Source organism: Magnolia sinica, chromosome 13 (genome assembly GCF_029962835.1).
Source record: "Magnolia sinica isolate HGM2019 chromosome 13, MsV1, whole genome shotgun sequence".
Classification (NCBI taxonomy): Eukaryota; Viridiplantae; Streptophyta; class Magnoliopsida; order Magnoliales; family Magnoliaceae; genus Magnolia; species Magnolia sinica.
In genome coordinates this window covers 65,141,238-65,159,821 of record NC_080585.1, presented here as the reverse complement: position 1 = coordinate 65,159,821, position 18,584 = coordinate 65,141,238, and positions in this window count along the sequence as shown.

Below are 18,584 nucleotides of genomic sequence, written 5' to 3'. Positions count from 1 at the left end.
CAGAACAGGAATGCCCTTGCAACCAAATATTTGTTACCCAGATACATAGTTTTGCATCGTATCTTTACTTTTAATCTGTATCCTCGTTCTGGTAACAAAACAGAACTGACTGTATTCATGGTTCGTGTCTTGTATTCTATTATCATTAGTGCAAATGTTTGTTTGCCTTCTTTGATATGTCATTCCATCATTCAGTTCCGTATCCATCCAGGCATAGTGATCTTCGCTTTGCTTACTTAATGACTGTGTTAGCTACTCACATGCTAGTCGCTATGCCTGTTGGAGAGGCTCCTATCCAACACCTCATTTTCAACAACTCCAACTTAAACAAAATGAAATTGCGATTGGCTGAGGGCCAAGTAGATGTTGGAGAAGGTGGAGCAGCATGTGTGAATGAAGAAGAGGGTGATAATCTTCCTCCAGATGATGTTAATATGGATGATATATTTGATAAAATAGAATCTGATTTTGGAAATAATCCTGACTTTGTGCCATTTGGCTTTGATGAGAGATTGCGTTCTCTTGAGGAACAAGTGGCTGAAATATGTGTAACCCAAACTTCTCAATTTGCTTATATACACAAGTATATGCGGCGCGTTACTTAGGGTTTGCACAAAATTGATCCATCTATTCCTGCTCCTTCTTCAAGATCTGACTGAATATTTTTATTTGCTGGTCTGTAATAACTCATATACTATTTTGCTTTATCTCACTTTGTATGACTATTTTTATTTGTCTTTGGACCTAACTAGTTTTTGATATTTGGATGTATGGACTTTATTTCATCTCTTGCTTACTTTTCTTTCCTAATTATCATTATTATCCTTGTGTTCTTCCTTTGTCATTTTGTGACAAAGGGGGGGAGAAGACTTTTTGAAGCTAATTGGTTATGGATTAAGTAGCATTTTTTTATTTTGCATATCTATGTGTGCTACTCAGGGGGAGTACTAAGTATAGAGGAGTATAGAGGAGACTTGCCTCTAAATGAATGTGTGTGCTAGTTTATGATAACTGGTGCATGATTCTTTGTTGAACATGTTGTTCTTCTCTTATTGTCTTTGAGAGTGTTTTATCACAAATTTGACAAAGGGGGAGATTGTAAGTGCTATGGTCTCATGCTCCTTTGGTTGTCAAATTTTGTTGTGCTAAAACTTTATTTATGTCTTGTGTTTGTATGTTGTTATATATGTTCCAGACACTGCTTTACAAGTGCTTCAAGTTAAGTACAATGATCGACTTCAAGCCAAGTCAAGCCATGTACTGTAAACATCAATGTTCAGAGCTACATCAATAAAGAGTACAAGACTCAAGTACATTTCAAGACTCAAGAGCAACTCAAGTTGAAGTTTGATGTCAAGCTTTCAAGGATCTCAAGATCAAGCTACATCAAGTAGATATCTCAAACTTTGTAAAGTTTAAAGGTCAACAATCATTTGATAGAATGGAGTTTCAATGTCAATACTTCATGTCCCAGGTATGATTAACCTTAGATTGACATTAGGGTGGGTCATTTCGGATACATAATTCAAACTGTATGTTTATATATGAATTTGGTCTGTTTTAAGACTAGTCCTGGACCTTATTCGACTAGTCCTAGCACTGGTTCGACTAGTCCAAGAAATTCCACGACCAGTCCTAAGTTGTTGAAGATTTTCAGAATTTTTTATTAGCCCACGACCAGTCCTGGAGGTCCTTTGACTAGTCGTAGGTGTGTTCACGACTCAAACTTCGACCAGTCGTGGGTCCTCAACTCAAACTACAGTGACCTACTCATGCGGTCTACGACCAGTCCTGGGTCATTTACGACCGGTCATAGGTGGTCCATGACTAGTCGTAGACACCCCATGATTAGTTGTAGAACGGTTTTCAAAGATTGTGCTTAAAAATCAAAATGCCGTTGAACTTACGACCAGTCAAAGTTTCCCTAAGACCAGTCGTAGACGTGATTTCTGCTTCTATAAATTGAGCACGAATCTCAGAATTTCATAACTCAATTTAAAGAAATTCAAGGCTCCACTTTGAGATAAGTTAGTGTTCATTTTAAGCTACTTTGTGCATAATTAATATTTCCTTTTGTTAGCTTATTTTTATTTGATTTTGATCTGCATTCCAATCTGATTTGAAAAGGGGAAATTCTGTAATTCCTTCTTCTTGGAATCAAAATCAAATAAAGCTAGCCCATTTGATTTAATTTAAAATCAATTAGAACTTAGAACCATTTTAAGTGAGTATTGGACATTGAACGTTGATTCGAACTTCTACTCCGATTGGTTCTTTCGGGCTGCTATGAAAGGAGAAATCTAGGTATTTTACGTTTATGTACAATTTCTATTCTTTTGATTTTTGTTTGAGATTCGCCAGAAAAATCTCATTGTGTGGTTATCTGAGGAGAGCCAGAAAACTCAGAAAGTTTGGGTTTTTGGATTGTGTAAGCCCAAGTTAAAAATACACAATTGTGGAGGTTTTAGGTGAACCTATGAAACCTATTTGTTAGTGAACGCTAATATCCCCTGTGTGAGGATATTAGGAGTGGAGTAGCATTTTGTGTGGCTGTTGTGAAACAGTTGGTGTACACACAGGCGAACCACTATAATTCTTTGTCTTGTGGTTTAAATGCTTGCTTAAGTTTTATATCTTTTATCATTCAAGTTTGTGGGATGTATGTGTGGATGTGAATGTTGTAAAATTTACATTTCAAGCAAGTGTGTGGAATGTTGTAAATTTAAATTCCTGCAATTTATTTCAATTTCTTACTATTTATTTATTTCTCTTCAGATTGAGTTTTTGATACAAAGGACGTTCTAGAAATAAGGTTGTCCTGCCATAAACCCTTGGTTTTTATGGTGTAAGGTTGTCATTAGAACTGAATTCGTATCAACCTCTCAATACTTGTTTATTGAGGTTGAGTTTATTTCAGCATTGTGAATTGATTTATTTTATTTGGCTATCTCTTTATTTTATTCCGCTGTTATGATTATAATTTGGCATAGTCCTATTCAAACCCTCCCCCTCTAGGACGTATAGCTAGGCCGTTTCAAGGTTAAGGTTTAGGTTTAGGTTTAGGTTTAGGTTAAGGTTTAAGTTTAGGTTTAGGTTATAAGCTATAGGTTTAGGTTATTGAGAATAGGTTAAGGTTTAGGTTTAGGAAATCGGGTTCAGGTTCAGGATCGGGTTTAGGTTTGGGTTTTCAAGTTTACGTTTAGGTTTAGGTTAGGGAGTTGAGATTTGGATTAGGTGTAGGTTTAGGTTTAGAGATTTAAGAATACATTTAGGTTTTAGGTTTGGGCTGAGGTTTGGTTATAGGTTATAAGTTTAGGTTATAGGTTATAGGTTAAAGTTTTAGGTTTAGGTTAAGGTTTAGGTTTAGGTTAAGGTTTAGGTTTAGGTTATAAGCTATAGGTTTAGGGAATTGAGAATAGGTTAAGGTTTAGGTTTAGGAAATTGGGTTTGGGTTTGGGATCGGGTTTAGGTTTGGGTTTTCAAGTTTAGATTTAGGCTTAGGTTAGGGAGTTGAGATTAGGATTAGGTGTAGGTTTAGGTTTAGGGATTTGATAATACATTTACATTTTGGGTTTAGGTTTAGGTTTAGGTTTTAAGTTATAGGCTAAGGTTTAGGTTAAGGTTAGGTTATAGGTTATAGGTTAAGGTTTTAGGTCATAGGTTTTGGTTTAGGTTAAGGTTTCAGTTAAGGTTTAGGTTAAGATTATAAGGTATAGGTTTAGGGTATTGAGAATAGGTTAAGGTTTAGGCCTAGGAAATTGGGTTCAGTTTCGGGATCGGGTTTAAGTTTGGGTTTTCAAGTTTAGGTTTAGGTTTAGGTTAGGGAGTTGAGATTAGGATTAGGTTTAGGTTTAGGTTTAGGGATTTGAGAATACATTTAGGTTTTAGGTTATAGGTTAAGGTTTAGGTTTTAGGTTTAGGCTAAGGTTAGGTTATAGGTTATAAGTTTAGGTTATAGGTTATAGGTTATAGGTTAAGGTTTTAGGTCATAGGTTTAGGTTTAGGTTTAGGTTAAGGTTTAAGTTTAGGTTTAGGTTATAAGCTATAGGTTTAGGGAATTGAGAATAGGTTAATGTTTAGGTTTAGGAAATCAGGTTCGGGTTTGGGATCGGGTTTAGGTTTGGGTTTTCAAGTTTAGGTTTAGGTTTAGGTTTAGGTTAGGGAGTCGAGATTAGGATTAGGTGTAGGTTTAGGTTTAGGGATTTGAGAATACATTTAGGTTTTGGGTTTAGGTTTAGGTTTAGGTTAAGGTTTAGGTTTAGGTTTAGGTTATAAGCTATAGGTTTAGGGAATTGAGAATAGGTTAAGGTTTAGGGATTTGAGAATACATTTAGGTTTTAGGTTTAGGTTTTAGGTTATAGGTTAAGGTTTAGGTTTTAGGTTTAGGTTAAGGTTAGATTTTACGTTGTAAGTTTAGGTTATAGGTTATAGGTTAAGGTTTTAGGTCATAGGTTTTGGTTTAGGTTAAAGTTATAGGTTTAGGTTAAGGTTTCTTTTTAGGTTTAGGTTTAGGTTTAGGTTTAGATTATAAGCTATAGGTTTAGGGAATTGACAATAGGTTAAGGTTTAGTTTTAGGAAATCGGGTTCGGGTTTAGTTTTAGGTTTTCAAGTTTAGGTTTAGGTTTAGGTTAGGGAGTTGAGATTAGGATTAGGTGTAGGTTTAGGTTTAGGGATTTGAGAATACATTTAGGTTTTAGGTTTAGGTTTAGGTTAAGGTTTAGGTTTTAGGTTTAGGCTAAGGTTAGGTTATAGGTTATAAGTTTAGTTTATAGGTTTTAGGTTAAGGTTTTAGGTCATAGGTTTTGGTTTAGGTTAAGGTTATAGGTTTAGGTTAAGGTTTAGGTATAGGTTTAGGTTAAGGTTTAGGTTTAGATTATAAGATATAGGTTTAGGGAATTGAGAATAGGTTAAGGTTTAGGTTTAGGAAATCGGGTTCGGGTTCGGGATCAGGATTAGGTTTGATTTTTCAAGTTTAGGTTTAGGTTTAGGTTAGGGAGTTGAGATTAGGATTAGGTGTAGGTTTAGGTTTAGGGATTTAAGAATACATTTAGGTTTTAGGTTTAGATTTAGGTTTAGGTTTTAGGTTTATGCTAAGGTTAGGTTATAGGTTATAAGTTTAGGTTATAGGTTATAGGTTAAGGTTTTAGGTCATACGTTTAGGTTTAGGTTTAGGTTGTGGTTTTAGGTAATAGGTTTAGGTTTAGGTTAGGGTTAGGGTTTAGGTTTAGGTTTAGGTTTAGGTTATAAGCTATAGGTTTAGGGAATTGAGAATAAGTTAAGGTTTAGGTTTAGGAAATCGGGTTCGGGTTCGGGATCGGGTTTAGGTTTGTGTTTTCAAGTTTAGGTTTAGGTTTAGGTTAGGGAGTTGAGATTAGGATTAGGTGTAGGTTTTGGTTTTGGTTTAGGGATTTGAGAATACATTTAGGTTTTAGGTTTAGGTTTAGGTTATAGGTTATAGGTTAAGGTTTAGGTTTTAGGTTAAGGTTAAGGTTATAGGTTAACGTTATAAGTTTAGGTTATGATTCTAAGTTAAGGTTTAGGTTTAGGTTATAAGTATAGGTTTTGGGATTTGAGAGTAGGTTTAGGTTTAGGTTAGAAGTTTATGTTTAAGTTATAAGTATAGGTTTAGGTTATAGGTTAAGGTTAATGTTGTAGGTTATAGGTTTAGGTTATAAATATAAGTTTAGGTTAGGTTATAGGTTAAGGTTTAGGGAATTTAGTTTAGGTTATAGGTTCAGGTTATAGGTTATAGGTTTAGGTTAAGGTTTAGGATATAGGTTTTGGGATTTGAGAATAGGTTTAAGTTATAAGTATAGGTTTAGGTTAGGTTGTAGGTTAAAGTTTAGGGAATTGAGTTTAGGTTATAGCTTATAGGTTTAGGTTGTAGTCATAGGTTTTGGGATTTGATAATAGGTTTAGGTTATAGTATAAGGGTGTGGTCCCTGCAAATATAGATATAAACATGGCCTGGTCCAATTGGCCAGGCCCTTCCAATGCTATCCATAGGAAATGGATAGCATAACAGCGGTTCCCACCTTCTAGGGACCCCCACTAATCAGGATAGCTCCGACACACATCTGGGTCTGCTCCATTAATGGCGACCAAATATATAAACTTGGCCTGTCCAAATGGCCAGTCCACTCTAATGCTATCCATAGGAAATAGACAGCTTCATCATGGTCATAACAGCGGTTCTCAACTTCTAAGGACCCCCGCTCAACATTCGGATAGCTCCGACGCACATCCGGGTTTGCTCCATCAATTTTTACAGAATTATACATGTCCTGCTCATGAGCATGCCTATATTGCCAATGCATGAGATTCAGCACAAATACCTTTTCATGATTTAAAGAAGGAAACTCGAGGATTTTCCTTACCTTCCATTGTATGCTTCCAAGGTACAGATGACCCTTGAAACACACATACATATTGGGAATCGCTTCTCAAAATCACAAACTGTTTTGTTTTGAAACTCGATTATCTCACTTGAAAACCTGTCACATAATGAATAAATGTAACCATAATGATAACTGTTGTGAATGCACTATAATGAACAAATTATTATTATTATAGATAACTGTAATTACAACATAGATATCATGCACACGATATCACATAATGTATTGTTTGATGAACTACATATGTGCCTTCTTGATAAGAGACGTACCAGATGCTTAAATCTCAATTAACCGAGGGGTCCATTTTCAAGCTACACCTTATCAAAAATTAAAGTTAGAAATTAGCCTAATGCACCATCCTCCTCAAAGTTGGAAATGAAGGAAGTGCTATCAGATGATTAAACCCAAATAGATATTATATACCAAATACAATGTATTAAGGAGTTTGCAAGCTTTTTAAGAAATGGTGGAAATGTACATCTGTAACGACCTTGGAATTTTTGTGCTAATCTTTCCTTAAGTAGTTGTTTTTGGGGTAATTAGCACTATACTCGATTGCTTGTGAAATTCGCATCAATCACTTTAAATTGTATCTGCATGGCTCTAAACTTGTAGATTAGTTAGCGCTACGTTACTCTGAAATCTGAGATCCATCGCTAAATCCAGTTGTTCTGGGGAATTTTTGGAAGATCTGGATCGGACCTGAACCACGTGTCGAAAGTCCGATAGCGATGATCTTAGGCTGTTGCGGTCACCGAGTTGGGCTTAACCATCTCCTCGAAAATCAAGTCCATGTGATGCTCTGGGTCGATTTGATTGAGTTCGGAGTGAAGAGTGTGAGAACGGTTGGAATTTAATAATTTTTTATGGAATCTGAGTCGTGTCGCTTGCGCGACGATTTTAAGCTATCTGACCGTTGGATTCTGACCCAATTTCACCCTCTGATCAGGATAGTTGGCCTAGGCATATCCTTGTGCTTGTGGACCTGATCGAGATTCCGTGACCGTTGAATTGAGTGTGGTCCGCCACGGCTGATCTGAAGAGCCGGTCGGTATGAAAACTCAGCTTGACCTAGATCCATGGTCAAGGAGCTTAAGTCCGACCTTTCGTGGTTATAGGCCCACCAGAAGTGCTTCGTTGGATCGAGAAAGGCATGATTTTGTTATAACCTAAGTATACCTTGTCCCTAGGGTTATTTTCATCAAATATAGGCCTATTTATAGTCCTTAAACCCTAGCCCTCTTTTCCATACGAATTTTCTCTAACCCTAGCTTGGAAAGAGAGTGGAAAAGAGAGAGAAAGTGAGAGAGATAAGTTGGTGAATCATCTTGGATTCTTCCTTGTTCTTCTTCATCTTTGAACCTTCACTTTGAATCGTTCTTCTGACGATTCTGAGTTCTTTTTGGGGTAAGTTAATCTAACCCTAGCCTGTGTTAGAGCTTAGATTAGTCTTGGTGTTGTTGTATCTCATTTCTATCCTTGTTTTAGGGTATTTTATTGCCGTTGACGAAGACAACTCGTCTAAATCAGTTCGGTGTTTCTTTTCTGGCTTAAGGTGCAGACTTTAAGTGTATAGGTTATGGTTTTCAAGGCTTTCAATCCCAGTTAATGATTTATTCTTGTTATGGATGAGATTTCACATGCCAAATGTTGTGTTCACGTTGCTTTCCTGTCATGCATGTGTTATATTGAGATTTGTGTACTCTATGTGTATGTATAAAGTACTGTATACGTATAAAATATGCACTTGTGTTTGCCATGATTATTTGTCATGTAAGTATGCTAGATGCATGTATGATAACTCCTTGGTATAAGGAATTGTCTAAATGCATGTATTTCAACATACATCATGTATGTTGTTCCATGTATGCTAAGTGTTTGTAGAAATGCATGAATGATCTAAAGTGTAATTTATTACACTAATTGTGGGCGTTGAGAAGTGATTCTCAACACTCCTATTGATGTGCATGATTTCCTTTATGCAAGTTACATTCCAAGTTATTTAAATTCAAGCATCTCCTATGCTTACATTTATGTTATGTTGATATTCCTCAAGTGCTTATGTACCATGATTTAAGTTGTTGTTCCATTACTGTTTTACATTCCATGTTAATATCTGTTATAGTGTAAGGTGTGTGGGACTATGCACTAGTCCAGGAAATCGGTAATTGACCCTATGTTCATGGCTGAGATTGCTTTCACCACGTAGGACGTATTAGACGAACCCGAGCCGTATTAGAGTTGTCGGCAGTGGTTTGGCCACGCGGAGTGTTTGCGCACTCTATGTCGTTCAATTCAACGTGCGCTCGTGCTAGTCGAGTTCGTCAAGTAACCCGATTGTCCGATGTATGTTCTCCATGTATTGGACGCTACTGTTTGAATCTAGGGTACCGAACTTACCAGTGAAATTCTATTAACTATGGTACTTGATCCGCTAAGACTCATGAGCCGGACATGGTGGTATGGGACACCGTGGTTGAGCTGTCGGCCTATGCTGGGGTGACGAGGCTCCCCATAGTGACCAGTGAGCAATCAAACTCGTGAGCCGATTATGGTGGTATGGGACACTATATTCGTGCTGTCGGCCTACATTGATTGGTGACGAGCCCTTTGTAGTGACCTCGAGCATACCTGGATACCGCAAGGAGGTGACGAGCCGAATAGTGGTAATAAAGGAATGAAAGGCGTGCATTGATTGGTGACGAGCCCTTTGCTACGACCTCAAACATATGATCGTATGAGATGACTAGGATTGATGACCCTAGAATGGATCACTGTTTGGATGGTGACATGAGGAAGGTATCTTAGCTTCCCAATCCGGCTGTGTGAAATGGACTAATAACAACTTGGTAATCATATCCATGCACCTCATTTGCATGTGCTTTGTAGATGTGGCGCACTTTGAGGCGATGTCATGCGTAACGTAAGATGAAGACGCTGAGGGTGTACGCGTGAGGGCACGCATCATATTGCATACATCCTTGCATTAACAAGAGTACTTAGGATTTATTTAATTATCCTGCTTTATCATTACTGTTTGATTGAACTGATAACATGTTAACCAGTGCCTTATTGTTCCACTGAGTTGATCACTCACTCCCACGTTTCTGGGGCGGTGTTAAACACCCACCAGACTCTGTCTTAAGTTCTGATGTTGCAGATGTGGATGCGACTTTTGAGGCAGAGCGGGAGCTGGATGATGGTGAGGCTGCGTTCTCTTATATGCAGTTTTCGGACAGGTTCTAGCGAGCCTCGGTCTGATATGCGTGATCTCTGGGATTATTTTTGGGAATTTAAATGATGTAACTTGATACTTATAATTTTGTTAAATAATACTTTCATACGATCTGGCTTGTATATGTATTTCAGGGATTTACACTTGTACACATACTTTTCTATAAGTCTTCCGCTTGCTTTATTCACTTATCCCTGAATCATATCTGTGTTTTGGCTTAATCTATTCCATGTTTTATGCACTAATACAGTCAACATACATCCATCATTAAATATATTGCATAAGTGATGTTTTGGAACTCGGGAGCTGAGTTATGCTCAACCCCCGAATTTCAGGGCGTTACAACATCTTAGTAGCTTCATGCCACTACTTAATACCTAACAAATGTAGTGAGGTGAATTAACATGTGTTATGGCACATATGTGGTGGATGAGCCACCACCATTTAAGAAATGGTGGAAATGCACATCTTAGTGACTTAGTCTAGCCCTTCAATCACATTTCTGAATGTATATGAATGCTTGTTCTAGTAACATAACAGACATTACACCAAATTAAAAGACATTCAAATTGATCTCGCAAACTGACAAACCAACAAATTTTTTGGAATTCCCTTCAAGATTATATATATATATATACATATATATATATATATATATATATATATATATATATATATATATATACATATATATATATATATATACATATATATATATATATATATATATATATATATATATATATATACTGAATGAAAGTTAGTTGATGTTTGCAAACACTATGACCAACTATTGTAGCAGTGTGCAATAAAGTCAGATGCATCTCAGTAGCTCCACACCACTGCTTGATTCCTGATGAATGCAATGTAGTGGATTAACATGTTTTATGACATGTGTGGTGGATGAGTCACCAACATTTAAAAAATGGTGTAAATGCACATGCTAGTCTAGCACTTCAATCATATTTTTCAATGTATATGAATGCTCATGCCAGTAACATAAAAGGCATTGAAAAAAAATATAGAAATTCAAATTGATGTCATAATTTGACAAACCCAAAAAAAATAATTTCTAGAATTCCTTTCAGGATCTTAAGACAATCCACTGACATCACCATCATTACCTTTAAATCCCATCCAATCCACCCTAATCCCTTCAAAATTGCTTGGGACGTGTTTGGTTTAAGGGATTAAAAGGGATTGGAAGGTTTAATCCCGGGATTGGCCGAGCGTCCCAAACAAACTGGAAATAGCAATCCCGGGATATAGCAATCCTATAGATCTTGCACCAATCCACTAACGCAGCTATCGTTACCTTGAAATTATGCAATCCACTCTAATACCATCCAATTCCATCCAATCTACCCAGCCAAACAGGCCCTATGAATGGCCTGCATACACATATTATGGTGGAGCCCACAAAGCATTTTTAAGGTCCATTTGGCCGGGTGGATTGAAAGGGATTGAATGGTATTAGGGTGGATGGCCTGGATTTCTAAGTATTGATGGTGTTGTCAGTGGATTGTCTTCAGATACATGGGATTGCTATATCCCTATATTGATATATCCAGTCTGTTTGGCACGCCCGACCAATACCAGGATTAAACCTTCCCATCCCTTCCAATACCTCAAGCCAAACACGTCTAAGGGATTGGGATCAAATCACCGACTCTGTTTGGCACACCTACCCATTCCCAGGATTTAACTTCCAATCCCTTCTAATAACATCCAATCCCTTCCAATCTGACTGGCCAAACGGGCCCTTAGATTTTAGAAACAAAAAGAGGAGAATGCGGATTGAAGGATTGAAAGATTTGAGAAAGAGATAAAGAGGGAGAAAGAAAGAAACTAACCGTACGTGCTCCATCTTCTTCTCCTTCTCCTTCTTCTTCTCCTTCTTGCAGCGAAATAGGTTTTTGAAAATAGAGAGGGGAATGCGGCCTTGAGACAGGGAGAGAAGGTGAGGGAGATTGGGAGATCGAGAGAGGGCAAGGGAAAGAGAGGGACTGAGTGCGAGAGAGAGAGATTGAGAGATGGGTTCATCAGCGAGCGGGAGAAAATGGCGGATGGGGGTTTTTATTTTTGGAGGGGTTTGGGGTTTTGGAGGGGCGCGTGACGGGCGGCTCCCTGGACATTTTTTGGTTTTAGGACTGTGGGGCCCACTGCGATGTATTTCATATATCCACTTCGTCTATTAATTTTAAATTATTATTTTAAGTGCTGATAAAAAAATGAGTTAGATCGAATCTGTAAGGAGACTACACAACATATTAATCGTAAAAATTTAATTTATATTATTTCTTATGGTGTGGTCCACTTAGACATTTAATCTACATAATTTTTGGGCTCATGCACTAAAATTATATATCAGAATTTTTGGATGGCTTAGATCAAACACATATATTCCAATGGACCTCATGGATCCCCTTAAGCACCATCTATATTTAATATCTTTTTGGTGGGGAGGTATGCTTTAGCTACAGAGCACTTAGGCTATAGCTACGGATTAAATCCATAGCTATATTGCTACGGATTAAATCCGTAGCTAAAAGCTTTCAACATCTATAGCCTTTGCTCAAATTTTTTTGTAGTGAGTGTGAGCCTTTTACACCCACATTTGGAACCCACTACTGGAGCCTCTACAGTTTTCTATCCCCTTGGGAAGGGATGAGGCCATAGTAGATGTGGACATGATAGCCCATATTATGGGGGTAGAACGTGGAGTAGTACATGCAAGTGAGAAGAATGTCTCTAGTAAGCGAGAAAGGATTCACTGCACATGCTTCCTATACAACTGACTTGTGAGGTGGAGGCGAGGAAATAGCCTTGCAGCGACTAAGATGACAAATGACTTCTGCCTGTTCCACCACATATGCACGTACAATGTGTATCCTAGGTGGAGTAATCGCACGGAATGTACTCGACTTATGGTAGACTTTCTGTACAGAGTTAGACAAGGGGATAAGGTATGCCGACCTATTGTCATTTTGTCTCAGATTATTAGCATTGCACGGTCTACTAGAGAAGATTCCTCACTACCTTTTGGCTGACTTATTTGTAAGATCACCCAAAACTTTGGATTTAGACACCATAGGGAGGACGTCGACCCGATCCACATTATCAGTGAGAACATGCTCAACAACATGGGCATTGGCCCTAAGCAATGCTAAGCCCGACTCGATGAGGATAGCGATGAAATAGAAGAAGAAAGCGAAGAGGAAGATGAAGAGGGTGGTGATGAAGTAAGTGGTGATGAAGAAGGAAGTGAGGAAGAAGAGGGTGAGGAAGGAGAGGAGGCCCAGGACTCAGATAGGGGACCTCCTGCTACAGATGAAGACCGCCATGATCGGGCCACCCTAAAAGACCGCATGGCTCAGATTAAAGAGAATCAGGCCTACCTAAAATGGAAGTTTAAGAGGATGTCTCGCAGTTTGAAGGCCCTCCTGTGCTATATGCAGGATAAGGGTGTGCCTCCACTCTCACCAGAGTCGGACGACTAGTCATATGTTGTAGTCGTCTTTGGGTTCCCTTATTTCTTATTTTCCTTTGTAATAGCCTTAGTAGGCTTAGTTAGGCTTAATTGGATGCTGGTGTGCTTAATGTTTAAAAGATTTTGTTAGATTAGCTCTCATGCATCTTCTGTCATGATTCATATAATACTACATCTCATGTATTATGACAATTTTTGGTTAAATGAGATGCATGAAGCTTCTTTTGAATCGAAATGTGTAGAATGATTGGGAAAATTTGAGTATTGTTATTCTAAATCTTACACATGTTGCACCTTATATTATATATAGGGAATACCTCCTAAAAGCACTCGGAACATAACAAGTCTCACACTTGGCGTATCGATTAACGGGGCACCTCCCCTGAGCGATAGCCATACGGACCCCAGTTTGGGCTTGGATAGAGACACAATGCCAGAGTCACAGCCGGCCACTGGCCCCACCAATGGGCCAATACCTTCTGCACCACCGGTTCCAGAATAGAACCGTGTGTCTACATCGGCACCACACGTACCTCAGTCGGCTCCTCCTCCTGATAGGTTAGAGCAGATGATATTTTTAATGTAGCAGCAACAACAGTTTTTGGCCACTATTGCGGGGGCCATTGCCTAGAACATGAATATGGTTCTGCCTGCACTACCTATGCAGCTTGTTGGAAATATGAATACCACTGGCCTTTTTTAGCACTTCTAGCGTTTCCATCCTCCTACCTTTACGGGCACTCACAGGCCTGAGGGAGCCGAATACTGGCTAGATTGCATCTCTAAGATGTTGAAGCCGCTACACTGCACTTATGCAGAGCAAGTTGAGATGGTCACCCATATGTTCAAGAAGGAGGCTAGTCTATGGTGGGACAACATCTTACGAACAGTTCCCGCAAGACATGTGTGGACGTGGGACACATTTGAGACTCGCTTCCATGGAAAGTATTTCCTCCTCACTTACCGTAATGAAAAGGAGGGTGAATTTCTCTGCCTCCCTTAGGGAGGAATGACCGTGTCAGAATACGAGAACAAATTCACGAACCTGGCCAGATATGCTCCACTGATCCTAGCAAACGAGCTGATGAGAATGTGGCAATTTTCAAAGGGTCTGCGGCCCGATATCTGCACGAAGATGTGTTGTGCTAGCACTCCCAATTATGCTGAGCTAGTGAACATGTCCCTGCGAGCCTAGCAGGATGGAGACAGACTATCACATACACGTATGCCTATGGGCCCAAGGCCTCGACCTGATTCGCTGAACCGACCGTTCCTCGGTAAGAGGTCACGTGCAGATTCGCCTCCTAGGCTTATGGCTCAACCGACCCAACCAAGACGATCAGATCTGTGGTGCACTTACTATAAGAAAATGGGCCATTCAGACACCTATTGTTTTACTAAGATGAGGATCAATAGTTTTACGCTGCCTCAGAAGATCAACCGTCAGTAACAACAAGCTATATTAGCTCCACGTCTACGATTGGCACCACTAGCATAGCCATTTTACCAACCACCTGTACCTCAAAATAGGCCACCTCGATGACCTATGATAGCACAACCAAATCGTCCTCAACAGGCATGTGTACATGCACTAGCAGCTGGTGCATCTAAGATAGCAACTGCAGTGCCCTTAGCCTTTGAAGTCACTGCCCACATTCAAGGTACACCTGTATTTCTACTAGTGGACACCGGGTCCACTATTTTGATACTATCGTGCTTTATAGTCAAGCGTTTGGGATTGAACACTACCCTTATGATTAGGGTGAGAGTCCTTACCATGACATTGACTTTCTCCGACGCTACTAAGTTTTGTAAAGATTGCCCAATAGACTTAGGGAGCAGAACGATGCGCATTGACTTGATTGTCACCCCGCTGCATCGTTACAACATCATCCTCGGTATGGATTAGCTCATCGAGATGAAGGCAGAGATCGACTATGATACCAGATTGGTGACAACCCATGGACCTGAGGGCACGACCTTTACTTTTTCAGTTCAGGTCAGTTGGCCCTACCACATAAGTTGTTACGCTTCTGAATTGAAAAATGTTGATGGTTTGACACTTGGGGACACTCCTGTACTCTAAGATTTCATGGATGTGTTTAGAACGATACCTGGACTACCTCCTGGCGCGAGATCGACTTTACTAACAACCTCGTGCTTGGTGCGACACCTATTTCTCTACCAATGTATCGCATGCCTCCATGTGAAATGAAGGAGTTGAGGAAACAGATCGATGATCTGTTGGATGTAGGTTTTATACAGCCTAGTGTATCTCCTTGGGGAGCACCTGTGTTGTTTATAAAGAAGAAAGACGGACCACTGCAATTGTGTATTGATTATCACAGGTTAAACCAAGTGGCAGTGAAGAACAAGTATCCTTTACCCAAGATAGATGATTTGTTCGACCATTTGAAAGGGGCATAGTATTTCTCAAAGATTGACTTACAGTTTGAATATCATCAGTTGCGCGTTAGGGATGAAGATGTGCAGAAGACAACATTCAGAACTGGTTTTGGGCACTATGAATTCCTTTTGATGCCGTTTGGACTTACAAATGCACCGGCCATGTTCATGGACCTCATGAATCGGGTGTTTCGGCCGTATTTGTACCGGTTCATCATCGTATTTATAGATGATATTTTGATATACTCTAAGAGTCAGGAAGATCATGAAGAGCACTTGCGAGTAGTCTTCGATACTCTCATGAAGAATCAGTTGTTTGCTCAATACCAAAAATGCGAGTTTTGGAAGGAAGAAGTCAAGTTTTTGGGATACGTGGTTTCCAAGGAAGGAATCGCCATGGACCTTGCCAAGGTGATTGTGGTACAGGGCTGGGAATAGCCCGGTTCAGTTACTAAAGTGAGGAGTTTCCTCGGCCTTGCAGGTTACTATCGTCGATTTATTAAAGACTTTTCCAAGATAGCCCGACCATTGTCTCAACTCATTCGGAAGGTTCTTAAGTTTTCTTAGAACGAGAAAGCAGAAGCAGCCTTTAAGGAATTAAAGGATAAGGTGATGTCCGCACCCGTGTTAGTATTGCCAGAGCAAGGGGTCAGATATACTATATACACTGACGCGTCTCATGTTAGCTTGGGTTATGTCTTTATGCAAAGGGAAAAAGTGATTGCCAATACATCGCGACAGTTGAGGAAACATGAAGAAAACTACCCTACACACGACCTGAAATTGGAAGCAGTTATCTTTACATTAAAGCTCTAGAGACATTACCTCTATGGAGAGGAGTTCGAGCTGTTTTGTGACCATAAGAGCCTCAAGTACATATTCATGCAGAGGGACCTGAATATGAGGCGTTGACGTTGGATGGAAACCTTGAAAGACTTCAAGTTTGAGGTCTCTTACCATCCTGGTAAGGCCAACCTTGTGGCCGATGCGTTAAGCCGCAAGAAGACGATAGAATTTATAGCTCCGCTAATGATGGAAGAATGGAATATGGTAGAGTTTGTGCGAGACTTCAAATAGAAGCTTACAGTAGAGGAGCCATTCGTGAGCGTCGCACACATCCACGTGCAGCCACTTATTGTGACCGAATCATTGTGGTTCAGAAAGAAGATGAAATGTCGGTGAAGATGAGAAAATGAGCAAGTAACAGTGAAGACTCCGAATCGAGGGTTGTCTTAGATGGAAGTTTGAGATATCGTGGCCGCCTATGCGTCCCGAATCTCCATGACTTGAGAAAGGAAGTCCTGGATGCCGCACATAATTCAAGGATGGCAATGCACCCGGGTAGTACGAAGATGTATAGAGAATGAAGTGTTCGTATAGGTGGGACAACATGAAGGCCCACATAGTAGATTATGTATCCCATTGTCTCACGTACCAGTAGGTCAAGGCCGAACATCGTCGACCTCCTGGTTTACTTCAGCCCATGCCTATAGCTGAATGGAAATGCGATTTCATATCTATGGATTTCATTTCTCGGTTACCAAAGACGAGGAAGGGACATGACTCCATTTGGGTAATTGTGGACCGATTGATGAAATCGGCTCATTTCCTCCCGATTAGAGTTTCGAACTCCGCAGATGATTTAGCCAAGCTATATATCAAGGAGATTGTACGACTACATGGAGTTCCTATGGAGATTGTGTCAGATCGAGATATGTGATTCACGTTTATATTCTGGACTCGAATCTAGGAAGCAATGGGAGTGAAATTGAAGTTCAGTACCGCATTCCACCCATAGACCGATGGGTAGACGGAACGAGTAAATCAGATACTTGAAGATTTGTTACGAGCGTGTGTGCTTAATTTCAAGGACAGTTGGGATGACTGCCTTCCCTATGCTAAGTTTTCTTATAACAACAGCTTCCAAGCAAGCATTGGCATGGCTCCCTACGAAGCATTATATGGGCGCCCATGTCGAGCACCACATTGTTAGGAGGAAGTTGGCGAGAAGAGTCTGATTGGCCCAGATTTATTGCAAGCGACCTCAGAGAAGATCGACATTATTAGTCATCGACTTCTTGCAGCTCAAAGTGGACAGAAGAGTTACGCCAATACACGACGGTAGCAGTTAGGATTCGAAGTTGGGGACCATGTATTTCTTAAGGTTTCCCCCATGAAGGGAGTACTCGTTGGCAAGAAAAGGAAGCTTACGCCGAGATTCATAGGCCCATTATAGATTTTAGATCGAGTGGGTGTAGTAGCATACCGTCTCGCCATACCCACACCACTCGCCGGCGTGCACAACGTATTTCACGTGTCCATGCTGAAGAAATACGTTCCTGATCCCACTCACATTATCAAGTGGGAACAGGTGCAACTAAGCGAAGATGCTACCTATGTACTGTGACCAACACGTATTCTGGATAGGAAGGAACAGGTGCTATGCAGCAAGGTAATCCCACTTGTGAATGTGCTGTGGACACACCACACTGAGGAAGAGGCTACTTAGGAAACAGAAGCCGAGGTCTGTCAGAACTACCCTCAGATCCTCGAGGAGTACAAAAGGTATTAATTTTGGGGATGAAATTTTTCTTTAAGGGGGGTAGATAATAACGTCTCGAAAAAATCCTTACAAAGACCCGAGTACCACCTCAGGCAAAAATCCCTAAAGACCATATACTGTGGAAATTAGATAAAAATTAATTAAGTAGTAAACTAAATTAAACTGCGGATTAGCTTGAACCACTATCTATACAAACTGCAAGACCTAAAACCGTTAAAATCGCTAGCTCAACATTACTTGAAAACCTCGAAAAAATCCTAAAACCTAGTTGCTCTCAGGAGCACATTGAAACTCCGTATCGAACCTGGACCGCACTTAGAAAGTCTGATGACCGCGAAACTATAAGGGTTATGACCATCTTATTGGGCTTGACAACCATTGCGGGAAGCGAGCCCAAATAGCATCCAGAAACGCACAACTTGAGCCTTGTGCGAAGTGTGTGAGAAACTCCAATATCTTTAGAAAATGAACCCAAACTTAAGTGAAATGGA